The sequence below is a fragment of the Rutidosis leptorrhynchoides genome, chromosome 7 (assembly GCF_046630445.1).
Source record: "Rutidosis leptorrhynchoides isolate AG116_Rl617_1_P2 chromosome 7, CSIRO_AGI_Rlap_v1, whole genome shotgun sequence".
Classification (NCBI taxonomy): Eukaryota; Viridiplantae; Streptophyta; class Magnoliopsida; order Asterales; family Asteraceae; genus Rutidosis; species Rutidosis leptorrhynchoides.
This window is the reverse complement of record NC_092339.1, coordinates 84,146,287-84,162,104: the sequence shown is the minus strand read 5'-3', so window position 1 is coordinate 84,162,104 and position 15,818 is coordinate 84,146,287. Positions and strand designations below refer to the sequence as shown.

The 15,818-nt window shown below is 40.3% G+C and overlaps 1 non-coding gene across 1 annotated transcript; it reads right to left on the bottom strand.

The window, feature by feature from the left end:
- Positions 1-831: 831 nt before the first annotated feature.
- Positions 832-938, bottom strand: LOC139860824 (small nucleolar RNA R71). The gene has a single exon (XR_011763439.1). It is a non-coding gene; the product is annotated as a small nucleolar RNA R71 (small nucleolar RNA).
- Between the last annotated feature and the right edge of the window lie 14,880 nt (positions 939-15,818).

Here is a 15,818-nt window from a genome sequence, read left to right as displayed (position 1 = left end):
GCTTGATTGTAGTGTTTGAATCAAATATAAATTTAGAGGGTAAAAGATGTATATCGCACCAACGCATCACACTTTCTTGGCGCCGCTGCCGGGGATGCGGTTAGCCTAGTTGGTTATTTGGTTTAAACTTTTAATTGTTCGATCCTTTCGTTAGGGTTTACCCTTACGGAAGTTACTTTTCGCATTTTATATTATTATTTTCGTTTGTAAAATCGCTTGTGTTTGTGTTGTGATCGAAGGATAGGTACCTTTGGTGTATGAAAACAAGATCTCACAAGGATCAAGAGTTCACACATCCATTCGCAGATTCGAAAAGACACATGCACGGGGTTTATAATCGTAGAGAAGAAAGGGTATTAAGAAAGAATTTCGAAGCTTTGCCATTTTGTTTAGAAGAGATGGATCCAAACGGTAATCCAATTCACGATGAAGAGGGCAATCCTAATGGTCCTCCGGTTAATCAAGAATTATTGAATGATCCAAACGACACACCAATGTGGAACGCTAGATTAGTTGTACCAACAATGATAGCACCACCAATTGAAGCGGATAATTGGAAGATCGAGGGTAACTTTTTCACGTTGATTAAGGATACATACTTTCATGGGTTGATAGAAGAGAACCCGTTCGAACATATTTAACACTTTAATGATCTTTGTGATATTTACAAAACCAAAAACATCACCGATCTTTTAAGCTAAGGGCATTCCCCTTCACACTTCAAGGAGACGCAAAAGCTTGGATGCGAAGTTTACCATCCGATTCAATAAGTTCTTTTCACGAATTAACAAACGAGTTTATAATCATTTCTTTCCACCATTAAAAGTAGAGCGGCTTAGAATGGAGATTAATGGGTTCACACAACGGGGTGATGAGAGTTTGTATGACGCATGGGCTCGATTCAAGAAGCTACTAAGAGCTTGCCCACCGCATGGTTTGATGAAGAAGGAGTATATCAACACATTCTATTGGGGTTGTAATACTTTTACGAAGCAATATCTTGATTCTTCATCCGGTGTGGTATTTATGTACAAATCACCAAATGCGGCCGAAATTATGCTAGAAGACATCTCGGTCAACACGTATGAATGGGCACCTTCACCGCGAGATTTGACAAGGAAAAGTGTAGCACAAGTCGAGAGTGATAATGGACAAGTGACGCTTTCAAGCTTGAACAATCAATTTCAAACATTTGGGAAAGAATTGAAGAAGATTCAATAAACGGTAGTTGCAATGCAAGTAGGTTGTCAACGATGCGAGGGTCCACATCTCACGAAGAATTGTCCTCGAATTACTCAATGCAATCATGTTGATCTAGATGATATTCCCATGAATTCGGATGCTCATGTGAACTACGTGAGTAATCAAAACTACCAACGGGGAGGAACATCTAACCAAAGCTAATACAATCCTAATCAAAAAAAAGTATCATTCAACCACCAAACCAATACACCACCCGGATTCACAAATCAAAACCGAAATCAAGGTTACAACAACTATAACCAAAACCGAAATAACAATTTCTAATACCAAAACCAACAACCTTACAACAACCAACCTTACAACAATCAAGCCAATTCAAATTATCAAAACAACCAAGGTTGTAGTCAATCACAAAATAACCAAGGTTACAATCAATAACCTCAACAAAACAATCAACAATCCAACCTTCGAAGAGCTTAGAAGAACTCATGCAAAACCACATCAAGAAGGTAGAATCAAGCGAAGCTTTTCTAATGAAAGAGAATGAGCTCTTGAAGCAACAACTCCGAAACCAACAAGCCTCATTTCAAAACCTTAAGAGCACCGTTGGAAGAATTTCAAATCAAGTTACCGAAAGACCACAAGGAACTTTACCTTCAAAGACTCAAGTTAACCCGATTAATTACAACAACAACCGAAATAACCAACAAAACCACCAAAATAACACGAGAGTTATTCCTATCGAGAGCAACACTACCAATCCAACCTAATATCAAGAGAGTTCATCAAATCCTACCAATACTTATGCTCAAGTGAACTCGATTGATTCAACCGAAGAGGATCAATCCGAATATCCTCAAGCTTTCAAGTTCGACATTGAAGGAGACAAGTTCGATTTTGATGAAGCGTTAGAAATTGATACTATCGACTATGGGGTATTCAATTTTTCAGAAGATTTGGACGATGTAACATTCATTCCCCACCAAGTTAAAAGTGTAATGTCCATGGAGGCTACCGAGTCGACATGCAAGGAGTTAAAGGGTGATTTTGAGCAATTTCTATTGGGAAAGGTTGATAAAGAGCAAAAGGTCGAAACTTTATCGAATACAAAGGCGCAAAAGAATGAGGTCGAGGTTCTTGCTACATCAACTAAGGAGAAAAATGAGACACCGGTCTCACACCCTCAATCATTACCTCCTACACATCTAAATAATGTGGATTGTAAGTTAACCTTACCCGACAACAAAAATATTTACGTTAAACTCCCCTTGGCGGAGGTGCTTGAGAATATGCCCAACTATGGGAAATTTTTGAAGAAACTCATGGCCAAAAAGGGAGATGTTGAGCAAGCATCCACCACTTTCTTGAAAAAGGAGTGTGATGGAATTTTAAAGAAATGTAACCTACCATCAAAAATGGGTGATCCCGGACCTTTCCTTATCCCATGCAATGTAAACGGTTTAAAGATGCTCACATCTTTAACCGATTCGAGGGAACGTATCAACTTCATGCCCTACCCCGTTTACAAAAGGCTAGGCCTAGGTGATCTTTCACCCACTACAATGGGAGTTAAATTAATTGATCAATCAATTAACTCTAGTATGGGGATCGCCGAAGACTTAATTTTTAAGGTGGGGGACATGGAATTTCCCATTGACTTTGTTATTGTTGATATAAAGGAAGACCCGGTTGTGCCCCTTGTTTTGGGAAGGCCATTTTTGGCAACCGCGGGCTCCTTCTTTTACTTTAGAATCGGGAAATTGACTCTTCGGGATAAAGGGAAATGCATGAGTATAAAAACCAAACGTGTTAAAACACTATAAATGCCATTGACCACACCACAAGTTGTTGCTAGTGTGCAATGCCTCACAAGCACAAGGCAAGTTGGTTCACCAACTAAAGGTAGTGGGAGATTAACCAAGGGAATTCAAGGTAAAGTAAAAAATCAAAATGATGTTGTTGACAAGTCTATGCGAAAGTTATTTGGGCAGGTGTATCGAGCTTCATCCAAAAAGGATGAACACTTGAGAAAACACCTAGTGTCAAACTTGTCAAAACATGAGAAAGTCAAACTTAAGGAGTTAATCAATGAAACTAAGGTAATGAATGATTGGTTAATGTCAATGTTAAGTGGTGGCGGTAATGAAAATGTTTCCCTTAGCTCAAAGGGAAGGGAAGTTTACCACCCCGGGATTAGTTGAAATCTCAAGAGAATGGGAGTCGGGTGATAGACTCGTTAAAAACTTTCCACAATTATGTATATAATTTCTTTTAATTGCATTCCGTTTAGAATTGTATGATATTCCTTTTCTTAGTTTCATTTTTATGTTTTTGCATTACATGCATATGGGTAAAACCGAAAAACGTCAAAAATAGTTTGTGAATGGGTCAAAATGGACTTAAAATTGGAAAAACTGTAATCAGGTACAAAAGTGGCGCTTTTGCCCTAGGAGCAGCGCTTTTCACTTCCAAGAGCGACGCTTTTACTACAAGAGCGATGCATTAACCTGTGAGTTTGTGCCAAAAATGGACAGTAGCCAAGAACGGCACTTTTGTGTTCAAAAGCGGCGATTTTAGTTCGCCTAGAGCGACGCTTTTCTCTCAAAAGCGACGCTTCTGTTTTGTCAGGAGCGGCGCTCCTGTTTGAAAAGCGACGCTTTTGCATCTGCTACTTAAGAATTCTGCACGAACAAAACATCATTTTTTCACACCCAACTTCAATTTTCTCTCTAATAGCGGCGCTACTATAACCCTAATCAACCTAAATCGACCCAAGGCTTCAAATTTCATCAATTTTCTTGCAAATCTTTATCATCTAATAAGGAAAAAGTAAGAATCTATCATTTTAATTCACTCTTTAACATGATTTGGTTGATTTTTACCATTTTTCTCTTTATGCTTAATTCGTAGATTATGCTTGATTTATGATGTTAATAGTCAAATTGTTGATGAATCTAGACTACATTGATGTTTATTAATATGATATGCATGTTTAGTTAGATTGATTTCAAATTTGAAATTCTAGGGTTCATCCAAATTGGGGGTTTTTGATTTTGAGCCAAATTGGAGTATTAATTGTTATTGTTGATGCTTAATTGTTAGTCTACCATGATTATCTTGCTTTGAATCCATCTTTCATGCTTGTATGATTTGAAATTGAAAATTAGGGTTCATAAGCTAGGGTTTTGAATGGATTTGACCAATTTGAGCATGTGATTAGTGATAAGGTGCTTGTTTACGGTATATTTATGCTATAACATGAAGAATTGATATAATTTGATGAATACTCTTGTCTTAATGAAATTTTAAACTAATTAGGCTTTGACTAGGGTTAAATTTTTGTAATTGATTCATGTTGACCATGTTTGACCAAGATGAGCTTAATGATAAAGTATAATGTATGTTTAGCTTATGATACTACTTATGTTTGACAATTGATTGCATGAGCTAAATGTTGCAACTTTGTGTAAAGTTTGAAAATTTATCAAGTGGTTTGACCTTGTTTAGTTCTACATTTGACCATGTCTAAATGCAATTGTTTTATTCATGTATGATATACACGCACATGTTTTGCATGATGAAACTAATTGTGAAATTTTTGAAGTCAACTTGGAAATAATGATTGGAATTTGAAAGAAAAATTGTTTATGTGCTAACTTTTACCTCTCCGCAATGTTTTTCTCTTGTTGTCTTGTCTTGTAGACTAACGAACCCACGAGATCACATGGTAAACGCCAAAAGTGTATCGGAGTCAAGGTCAGGGGTAAACATCCTGAAGCTCAACAAGAGGTTGAGGATGATAAAGTGCCAACAATCCCGGAGGATATCCTGAGACTCTCAGTAGACCCGTGTTTACAACAGGTTTTGCTGAACCCATGTTTTAGAGCAGGATTAGAGCTTAGGCTCAAGGACCACTTCTATCCTGGGAAATACATTGACTGGTCTCTTCTTGATAAAGCCGGTATGACTGCTAAGATTGAGAGTCTTTTTGCAGCTCCATATGAGAACTTATCAATCAACCATTGGGTTCCAATTTTTAGATTTAATGCGCCTATTTACATTGTCCCAACCTTAGAGTTCACTTCCACCTTGATTGTAAACTTTAGGGTAGAAACAATCACTGACCAAGAGTACATGACCTTTTACTTGGGGGGGAACAAAGAAAAATGAGCATACTCTAACTTATTAGAGCCCTGGGAATTTATGTAACAGACTGAAACCCGGGCTAGTTGTAAGTGGACTATTTTTGTCCTTAGGGTTTGTGCTTAGTCTTAAGTGATTTTTATTTTAATTATTTTATTAGTGTTTTATTATAATTGTGTTGTGACCAGTTTGTGACAAGGGTCCCAGAACAGGTTTGTTTATTTTATTTGGACCTCGTTTGGGTTACCTAATCCTGTACGAAAGATATCAGATAACTGGTAAATACCCGTGTGTTGCACAGTGTGGGAATTAATCCCAAATATGTGACTAGTGTACTGCCTTCTTCTTTCCATTTCTGGAATTTTCCCAAACACCCCGTACCTTCATCCCTCCCACCTAACCAAACCCTAATTCTCCATTGTTGATCTTGAGCTCGAATTGGTCTTGAAATCACGTTCTTTACACTCTACTGATTCTTTTAAGGTATGAATCATGAGCTTTCATGATCAATTTAGTGTTAAAATGGTGTTTTTAAGTGTATTTGTTCATAAGCTTGATTTTGTGTCAAAATCCATGGATTTGATGTTGTTATGGTCAAAACTTTGTGGGTTTATAGTCTATAATATGTAGTAATTGAGTTGTGGTAAGTTTTGGTGTCGAAAACGAGCTCTAGATCGAGTTTTGGTGAATTTAGCTTGAAGTCCGTAGGTTGTGTTCAGAATCTGCAGATGATGAACACAGTCGGCCGACTGTCGGTCGACCGTCGACCGACTGGCTAGTGAACCGACCGATTGAGTTCGACTTTCGGCCGATTGTGGTGATACCAAATAAGTCGACCGATTGGGAAAGTCAGTCGACTGGTTGTGTCAACAGTCGACCGACTGTCTATGTCAGTCGACCGATTGAGGAGACAGTCGACCGACTGTGTGTCCAGGGCAGAATGTTTTACCAAAGTGCCTTTTTCTAGCCGTTATGCTGCCCGTTTATATTTTGGTGTTCAGGATGTAAATTTATGTAAATTTATAAATTTTGAAAGTGCATAAGTGTTAAGCATGAAAATTTTAGCGGACGCATTTTTTTTTTATGAATTTGCTATAATTCGCTGTCAGTGTGTCTAATCTTGATGGAAACACTATTCTAACTTGGTTTTTGCTGTTCTCAGGAGATAAGGACAAGAAAGAAGCTCAGAAATAATAACTGAGCAGTTGCTGGTAATTGGTGAGTGGGTCTATCTCCGGATGGAGTTTAAGTAGCATATCATGCTACTGTGGTTGACTCTTTTACCATGCATAGTGTAGAAATTGCCATGTTAGAATAATAATATCGTTTGCCTGATGTTGTATGTGAATTATGTGTACACTGTGTGAATGGCACCAGTCGGGCCTAGGGAGACTGGGGACTCGAGACCGTGCCTAGGAGAGGTTAGAGTCCGTATGAGGTCAACCGTGCCTAGGGGAGGTTGGGTCCATAGGCTACTGATTGTGGAGTATAGTGTGAATGATTCATCCCCTGCATCTGGATAACTATACTGTGAATTGAGTAGCAGGGACTATCGGTAGACTCAGGCCCGATCAGCTGGGAGTCGTGTGCTCGTACAAGCCGCCGATCCTAGTATTGTCTTATTGTATGCTAGTTGGTAGTTAGCAGGTATTGTTGATGTATATAGCTTGTGTGTGGCTTAAGCTATATCTGTTAGATAGATTCCATTCACTTAGCGGTGCGCTAATCCCCCACATGTTTCCCCCTTTGCAGGTTTAGGTACTGCTAGATGGGATGGGTATTGATGCAGAAGACATGTTTGACAACCCAACTCTGATGTGGACTTTTGTATAAATAATGTTTTGTGATAACGTAACACCGTTGTGTAAACTTAACGTAATGTCACGAATTAATGTAAAGACGTGGCTTATATTGTATTTGTTAACAAAGTCTTCCGCTGTGTATTTAAAAAAAAAATGGCCGGTGTTACAAGTTGGTATCAGAGCATGGTTTGGCAGCAAGTGTGTGCGCGTACTTTGTTCCTAAACCCTGAGGCAAGTCAAACATGTCGGTGGGGGTGGGGGCTAAGTGAAAATAGGATATACGTGTGTTAGTTGTGATTGAACTAACTGTTATCCACTAAGCTTTTGTGTGAGATGTTTTGTAGCACAGGTATGGCTGATAGAAATGCAACTGGCCCATCCAACCCCGGAAAATTCAGAGCACCAGAAGAGGGTGTTGAGTCGGATGATGATCAGAATAGTTACATCCTTCAGTTAGAAAGCAAGCTAAAAGAGGCTGAGGACAAAATTAATGAGCTTGAATTGGCGAGACATTCTGGAAATGATGATACACCACCTGGATTCCCAACCGCGCAATCCCAAACGATACCTAATGTGCACCAGAACCAGTTTCAGAATCAAGTACCTAACCAATACTATATGCCACCACAAAACACTTTTACTTACCAAAATCCCATGATGATGAACCCGTACCAAATGCAAATGTTCCAACAACCTTACATGCAACCACCCAAAAAGTGTACTTATAAGAACTTCCGTGATTGCAAACCCTCTGAGTTTTCTGGAAGTACTGATCCAACGGTAACTCTCAATTGGTTGCGAGAAATCGAAAGGGTATTTGAAGCGTGTCAGTGTGAACCTGAGCTGAAAGTAACATATGCTAGTCGAATGTTGAAAGGTAGGGCTATGATTTGGTGGGATTCTTTGATTTCCAGTATACCAAAAGAGCAAGTGAGTATGATCACGTGGGAGCAGTTTCATGGGAAGGTGTGTGAACAGTATTGTAATCCATTTGATATGAACTGAATCAAGACTGAGTTTCTTGAAATGAAGATGACACCTCAAATGACGATCGATGAGGTAGTAGAGAAGTTTATGGATAAACTGAGGTTTGTACAACAATGGGTGCCAGACGAAGCGTCTCGTATCCAGCATTTTGTTAATATCATTCTGCCTGAGTACAGAACTTTTGTTAGAACAGCTACATCATTGTCTCAAGCTGTTGTGATGGCTAAGATGGTAGAAAGTGATGTTCAGGCCGCCAGAAACAGAATGTTTGGTAATGTGCTACAACAAGGTGGGCAAGTATTTGGTCAATCAGGATCTAAATCCAAGAAGTCTAGTGGGTTTAAATCGAAGGGTAAAAGTGGTCAGAGTAGTACTGGATCTGGATCAGTTAAAGGGAATTGGTGTCACACGTGTCGATCTTCTCACAGTGGTCAGTGTTCTGAGGCTACAAGAAGATGCTTAAAGTGTGGTGTTGTTGGGCATGAGTCTTCAGCATGCCCGTATCCGAATAGTGTGTGTTGGAGTTGTCACAAACCAGGGCATCGTGCAATTAGTTGTCCGTCGAAGAGTGGTAGTTCCGGGGCAGGGTCAGGGGCGCGTTCAGCATCAGCTGGAGGGTCAACTGCCTCGAGTGGGCAGAAGAGGAAGAACCCTCCAACAGCAGAGGCTAGAGCTTTTTAGATGTCGGTGGAAAATGCTGTGGCAACCGACGAAGTAATCACCGGTATGTTTCTAATCAACTCAATACCTGCTCGCGTATTGTTTGATTGTGGTGCCAATAGGTGTTTTATGTCCCTAGATTTCTGTGCTAAGTTGAATTTACCAGCTACTGTGTTACCCAAGCCGGTTAGTGTAGAAGTAGCCGATGGTAAGACCACACCCATCACAACATATGTGTCTGGGGTTTGTATAGAGATCGAAGGGAAGTCTTTCCAGGTGACTTGTTTAGTGTTACCTATTCCTAGCTTTGATGTAGTACTAGGAATGGATTGGTTGAGCTCGCTTAGGGCTAATATTAAGTGTGATAGGAAAATGATTACCTTTCGTTCGACCGATGGAACCCGTGTTGTGGCCCGAGGGGAGCGGGGAGGGTATAATTTTCTGTTGATAACCATGATGAAAGCGAAAAAGTCGATGGCAAAGGGTTGTGAATCATTTCTTGCATATGTGATTGATGCGAAGAAAGAAAAGAAAACAGTGGCCGATATTCCGATAGTATCAGAATTTCCCGATGTGTTCCCAGATGAGTTACCAGGTCTGCCGCCGGTAAGGGAAGTTGAATATAAGATTGAATTGGTTCCTGGAACAACTCCAGTTGCAAAAGCTCCATACCGATTAGCGCTGTCTGAAATCCGTGAAATGATGTCACAGATTCAAGAGTTATTTGATCGTGGTTTTATTCGACCGAGTTCTTCACCGTGGGGTGCTCCGGTATTGTTTGTTAAAAAGAAAGATGGGTCAATGCGTATGTGTATTGATTATCGTGAATTGAACAAAAGAACAGTGAAGAATAAGTATCCGTTACCTCGAATAAATGATTTGTTCGATCAGTTACAGGGTGCTTCATTCTTTTCTAAGATAGATTTACGATCCGGATATCATCAGGTTCGTGTTGCTGAATCAGATATACCGAAAACAGCGTTCAGAACAAGGTATGGTCATTATGAATTTCTTGTCATGCCTTTTGGGTTGACGAATGCGCCAGCAGTCTTCATGGATCTAATGAATAGAGTGTGTCGTCCATTCTTAGATAAGTTTGTGATTGTGTTTATTGATGACATATTGGTGTATTCGAAAACAGAGAGTGAACATGCTGAACATCTGAGATTGGTTTTGAACTTGTTAAAACGTGAGCAACTATTTGCAAAATTTTCAAAGTGTGAATTTTGGTTACGTGAAGTGCAGTTTTTGGGTCATGTGATTTGTACCGAGGGTATAAAAGTTGATCCGACAAAGATAGAAGCGGTAATGAATTGGAATTCTCCGAGGACTCCGACTGAGATTAAGAGTTTTCTGGGATTAGCCGGTTATTATCGCAGATTTATCAAGGATTTCTCGAAAATAGTGGGTCCGTTGACTAAGTTGACTCGTAAAGATGTAGCCTTTCGATGGAATGATGAACAGGAAAAGGCTTTTCAGATTTTGAAACAGCTACTGTGTCAGGCACCAGTGTTAGCTTTACCAAAAGGTTCAGACGACTTCGTGGTATACTGTGATGCGTCATTTGCTGGGTTGGGTTGTGTATTAATGCAAAGAGATAAAGTAATCGACCACGCCTCACGACAGTTGAAAGTTCATGAGAAGAATTATCCAGTGCATGATCTTGAAATGGCTGCAGTAGTGTTTGCTTTGAAACTGTGGAGACACTATTTGTATGGAACCCATTGTGTTATATGTACAGATCACAAGAGTTTGCAGTATATCTTCTCACAGAAAGAATTGAATATGCGTCAGAGACGATGGCAAGAGTTGATCAAAGATTACGATTGTGAAATTAAATACCATCCGGGTAAGGCAAATGTGGTTGCAGATGCGCTAAGTCGTAAAAAGTCAAGTGAAAATATGAAATTTCTTCGTTTGAATATAACTTCAGATTTGATTAACACCTTAAAAACCATTCAGTCCTGTGCTTTAGAGGACGAACATATTAAATCTGAACAAATGACCAAACGAAAAGTGGACTTAATTGATGACTCACGTGGACTAAAGACCTTAAACAATCGTGTTTGGGTGCCTAAGCTTGGAGATTTGAGGGATTTAATCATGACGGAAGCTCATAAATCCAGATTGACAGTACATCCGGGTAGTAATAAGATGTATCATGATTTGAAAATAGTATATTGGTGGCCAACAATGAAATCAGATATCACCCGTTATGTCGAAAAGTGTCATATATGTGCTCAAGTGAAGGCCGAACATCAGAAACCTTATGGTTCGCTACGTCAGTTACAGATTCCAGAGTGTAAATGGGAACATATAACGATGGATTTTGTGACCAAATTACCTCGAACTTAGAAACGACATGATATGATTTGGGTAATAGTGGATCGTCTAACTAAAAGTGCTCATTTTCTTGCTACTCGTGAGACAGTTTCGTTAAGTGAGTTAGCCGATTTGTATGTGAAAGAAATAGTTAGTCGACATGGTGTGCCGTTATCGATCGTTTCAGACAGAGATTCCAGATTTGTGTCGAATTTTTGAAACAGTCTTCAACAAAATTTGGGTACACGTGTGAATTTAAGTACAGCTTATCATCCTCAAACAGATGGTCAGAGTGAAAGAACGATACAGACTTTGGAGGATATGTTAAGGGCTTGTGTGTTAGAATACGGTGGTTCGTGGGATACACATTTACCGTTTAATAATTCATATCATTCGAGTATAGGAATGCCGCCCTATGAAATGTTGTATGGTCGTCGTTGCAGAACACCGACTTGTTGGTTAGAAGCCGGGGAGAAACAGTTTGCAGGTCCCGAAATTGTTCAAATGACAGCCGAAAAAGTTGCAATTGCGCGAGAAAAGTTGAAAGCCGCTAGAGATAGACAGAAAATGTATGCTGATCCGCGTAGACGTCCGGTAACCTTTAGTGTGGGTGAACGAGTGTATCTGAAAGTTTCGCCGTGGAAAGGGGTTATCAGATTTGGTAAACGTGGTAAGTTAGCACCGAGATTTATTGGTCCGTTTCCGATCAGTGAAGTGTTGAATGATCAGACTGTGGTGTTAGATCTTCCGCCAGAGTTAGCTGGTATTCATAATACATTTAACGTGTGTTATCTTCGTAAGTGCAAAGTCGATGATGAAACGCAACTTCTTCCTTTAGAAGATTTAAGGGTCGATTTGAATAAGAAATTGGTGGAAGAGCCAGTCCGTGTGATTGACCAAAAGGTGACTAAGCTGAGAAAGAAAGAGATTCCGATGGTGTTGATTGAGTGGAAACACAGTTTGGGATCTAATCTTACGTGGGAAACGGAAGAGTTGATGAGAAACCGCTACCCTCATTTGTTTGACCAAGACCAGATTCCGAGGACGGAATCTCCTTAAGGGGGGTGGATTTGTAACAGACTGAAACCCGGGCTAGTTGTAAGTGGACTATTTTTGCCCTTAGGGTTTGTGCTTAGTCTTAAGTGATTTTTATTTTAATTATTTTATTAGTGTTTTATTATAATTGTGTTGTGACCAGCTTGTGACAAGGGTCCCAGAACAGGTTTGTTTATTTTATTTGGACCTCGTTTGGGTTACCTAATCCTGTACGAAAGATATCAGATAACTGGTAAATACCCGTGTGTTGCACAGTGTGGGAATTAATCCCAAATATGTGACTAGTGTACTGCCTTCTTCTTTCCATTTCTGGAATTTTCCCAAACACCCCGTACCTTCATCCCTCCCACCTAACCAAACCCTAATTCTCCATTGTTGATCTTGAGCTCGAATTGGTCTTGAAATCACGTTCTTTACACTCTACTGATTCTTTTAAGGTATGAATCATGACCTTTCATGATCAATTTAGTGTTAAAATGGTGTTTTTAAGTGTATTTGTTCATAAGCTTGATTTTGTGTCAAAATCCATGGATTTGATGTTGTTATGGTCAAAACTTTGTGGGTTTATAGTCTATAACATGTAGTAATTGAGTTGTGGTAAGTTTTGGTGTCGAAAACGAGCTCTAGATCGAGTTTTGGTGAATTTAGCTTGAAGTCCGTAGGTTGTGTTCAGAATCTGCAGATGATGAACACAGTCGGCCGACTGTCGGTCGACAGTCGACCGACTGGCTAGTGAACCGACCGATTGAGTTCGACTTTCGGTCGATTGTGGTGATACCAAATAAGTCGACCGATTGGGAAAGTCAGTCGACCGGTTGTGTCAACAGTCGACCGACTGTCTATGTCAGTCGACCGATTGAGGAGACAGTCAACCGACTGTGTGTCCAGGGCAGAATGTTTTACCAAAGTGCCTTTTTCTAGCCGTTATGCTGCCCGTTTATATTTTGGTGTTCAGGATGTAAATTTATGTAAATTTATAAATTTTGAAAGTGCATAAGTGTTAAGCATGAAAATTTTAGCGGACGCATTTTTTTTATGAATTTGCTATAATTCGCTGTCAGTGTGTCTAATCTTGATGGAAACACTATTCTAACTTGGTTTTTGCTGTTCTCAGGAGATAAGGACAAGAAAGAAGCTCAGAAATAATAACTGAGCAGTTGCTGGTAATTGGTGAGTGGGTCTATCTCCGGATGGAGTTTAAGTAGCATATCATGCTACTGTGGTTGACTCTTTTACCATGCATAGTGTAGAAATTGCCATGTTAGAATAATAATATCGTTTGCCTGATGTTGTATGTGAATTATGTGTACACTGTGTGAATGGCACCAGTCGGGCCTAGGGAGACTGGGGACTCGAGACCGTGCCTAGGAGAGGTTAGAGTCCGTATGAGGTCAACCGTGCCTAGGGGAGGTTGGGTCCATAGGCTACTGATTGTGGAGTATAGTGTGAATGATGCATCCCCTGCATCTGGATAACTATACTGTGAATTGAGTAGCAGGGACTATCGGTAGACTCAGGCCCGATCAGCTGGGAGTCGTGTGCTCGTACAAGCCGCCGATCCTCGTATTGTCTTATTGTATGCTAGTTGGTAGTTAGCAGGTATTGTTGATGTATATAGCTTGTGTGTGGCTTAAGCTATATCTGTTAGATAGATTCCATTCACTTAGCGGTGCGCTAATCCCCCACATGTTTCCCCCTTTGCAGGTTTAGGTACTGCTAGATGGGATGGGTATTGATGCAGAAGACATGTTTGACAACCCAACTCTGATGTGGACTTTTGTATAAATAATGTTTTGTGATAACGTAACACCGTTGTGTAAACTTAACGTAATGTCACGAATTAATGTAAAGACGTGGCTTATATTGTATTTGTTAACAAAGTCTTCCGCTGTGTATTTAAAAAAAAAAATGGCCGGTGTTACAAGTTGGTATCAGAGCATGGTTTGGCAGCAAGTGTGTGCGCGTACTTTGTTCCCAAACCCTGAGGCAAGTCAAACATGTCGGTGGGGGTGGGGGCTAAGTGAAAATAGGATATACGTGTGTTAGTTGTGATTGAACTAACTGTTATCCACTAAGCTTTTGTGTGAGATGTTTTGTAGCACAGGTATGGCTGATAGAAATGCAACTGGCCCATCCAACCCCGGAAAATTCAGAGCACCAGAAGAGGGTGTTGAGTCGGATGATGATCAGAATAGTTACATCCTTCAGTTAGAAAGCAAGCTAAAAGAGGCTGAGGACAAAATTAATGAGCTTGAATTGGCGAGACATTCTGGAAATGATGATACACCACCTGGATTCCCAACCGCGCAATCCCAAACGATACCTAATGTGCACCAGAACCAGTTTCAGAATCAAGTACCTAACCAATACTATATGCCACCACAAAATACTTTTACTTACCAAAATCCCATGATGATGAACCCGTACTAAATGCAAATGTTCCAACAACCTTACATGCAACCACCCAAAAAGTGTACTTATAAGAACTTCCGTGATTGCAAACCCTCTGAGTTTTCTGGAAGTACTGATCCAACGGTAACTCTCAATTGGTTGCGAGAAATCGAAAGGGTATTTGAAGCGTGTCAGTGTGAACCTGAGCTGAAAGTAACATATGCTAGTCGAATGTTGAAAGGTAGGGCTATGATTTGGTGGGATTCTTTGATTTCCAGTATACCAAAAGAGCAAGTGAGTATGATCACGTGGGAGCAGTTTCATGGGAAGGTGTGTGAACAGTATTGTAATCCATTTGATATGAACCGAATCAAGACTGAGTTTCTTGAAATGAAGATGACACCTCAAATGACGATCGATGAGGTAGTAGAGAAGTTTATGGATAAACTGAGGTTTGTACAACAATGGGTGCCAGACGAAGCATCTCGTATCCAGCATTTTGTTAATATCATTCTGCCTGAGTACAGAACTTTTGTTAGAACGGCTACATCATTGTCTCAAGCTGTTGTGATGGCTAAGATGGTAGAAAGTGATGTTCAGGCCGCCAGAAACAGAATGTTTGGTAATGTGCTACAACAAGGTGGGCAAGTATTTGGTCAATCAGGATCTAAATCCAAGAAGTCTAGTGGGTTTAAATCGAAGGGTAAAAGTGGTCAGAGTAGTACTGGATCTGGATCAGGTAAAGGGAATTGGTGTCACACGTGTCGATCTTTTCACAGTGGTCAGTGTTCTGAGGCTACAAGAAGATGTTTAAAGTGTGGTGTTGTTGGGCATGAGTCTTCAGCATGCTCGTATCCGAATAGTGTGTGTTGGAGTTGTCACAAACCAGGGCATCGTGCAATTAGTTGTCCGTCGAAGAGTGGTAGTTCCGGGGCAGGGTCAGGGGCGCGTTCAGCATCAGCTGGAGGGTCAACTGCCTCGAGTGGGTAGAAGAGGAAGAACCCTCCAACAGCAGAGGCTAGAGCTTTTCAGATGTCGGTGGAAAATGCTGTGGCAACCGACGAAGTAATCACCGGTATGTTTCTAATCAACTCAATACCTGCTCGCGTATTGTTTGATTGTGGTGCCAATAGGTGTTTTATGTCCCTAGATTTCTGTGCTAAGTTGAATTTACCAGCTACTGTGTTACCCAAGCCGGTTAGTGTAGAAGTAGCCGATGGTAAGACCACACCCATCACAACATATGTGTCTGGG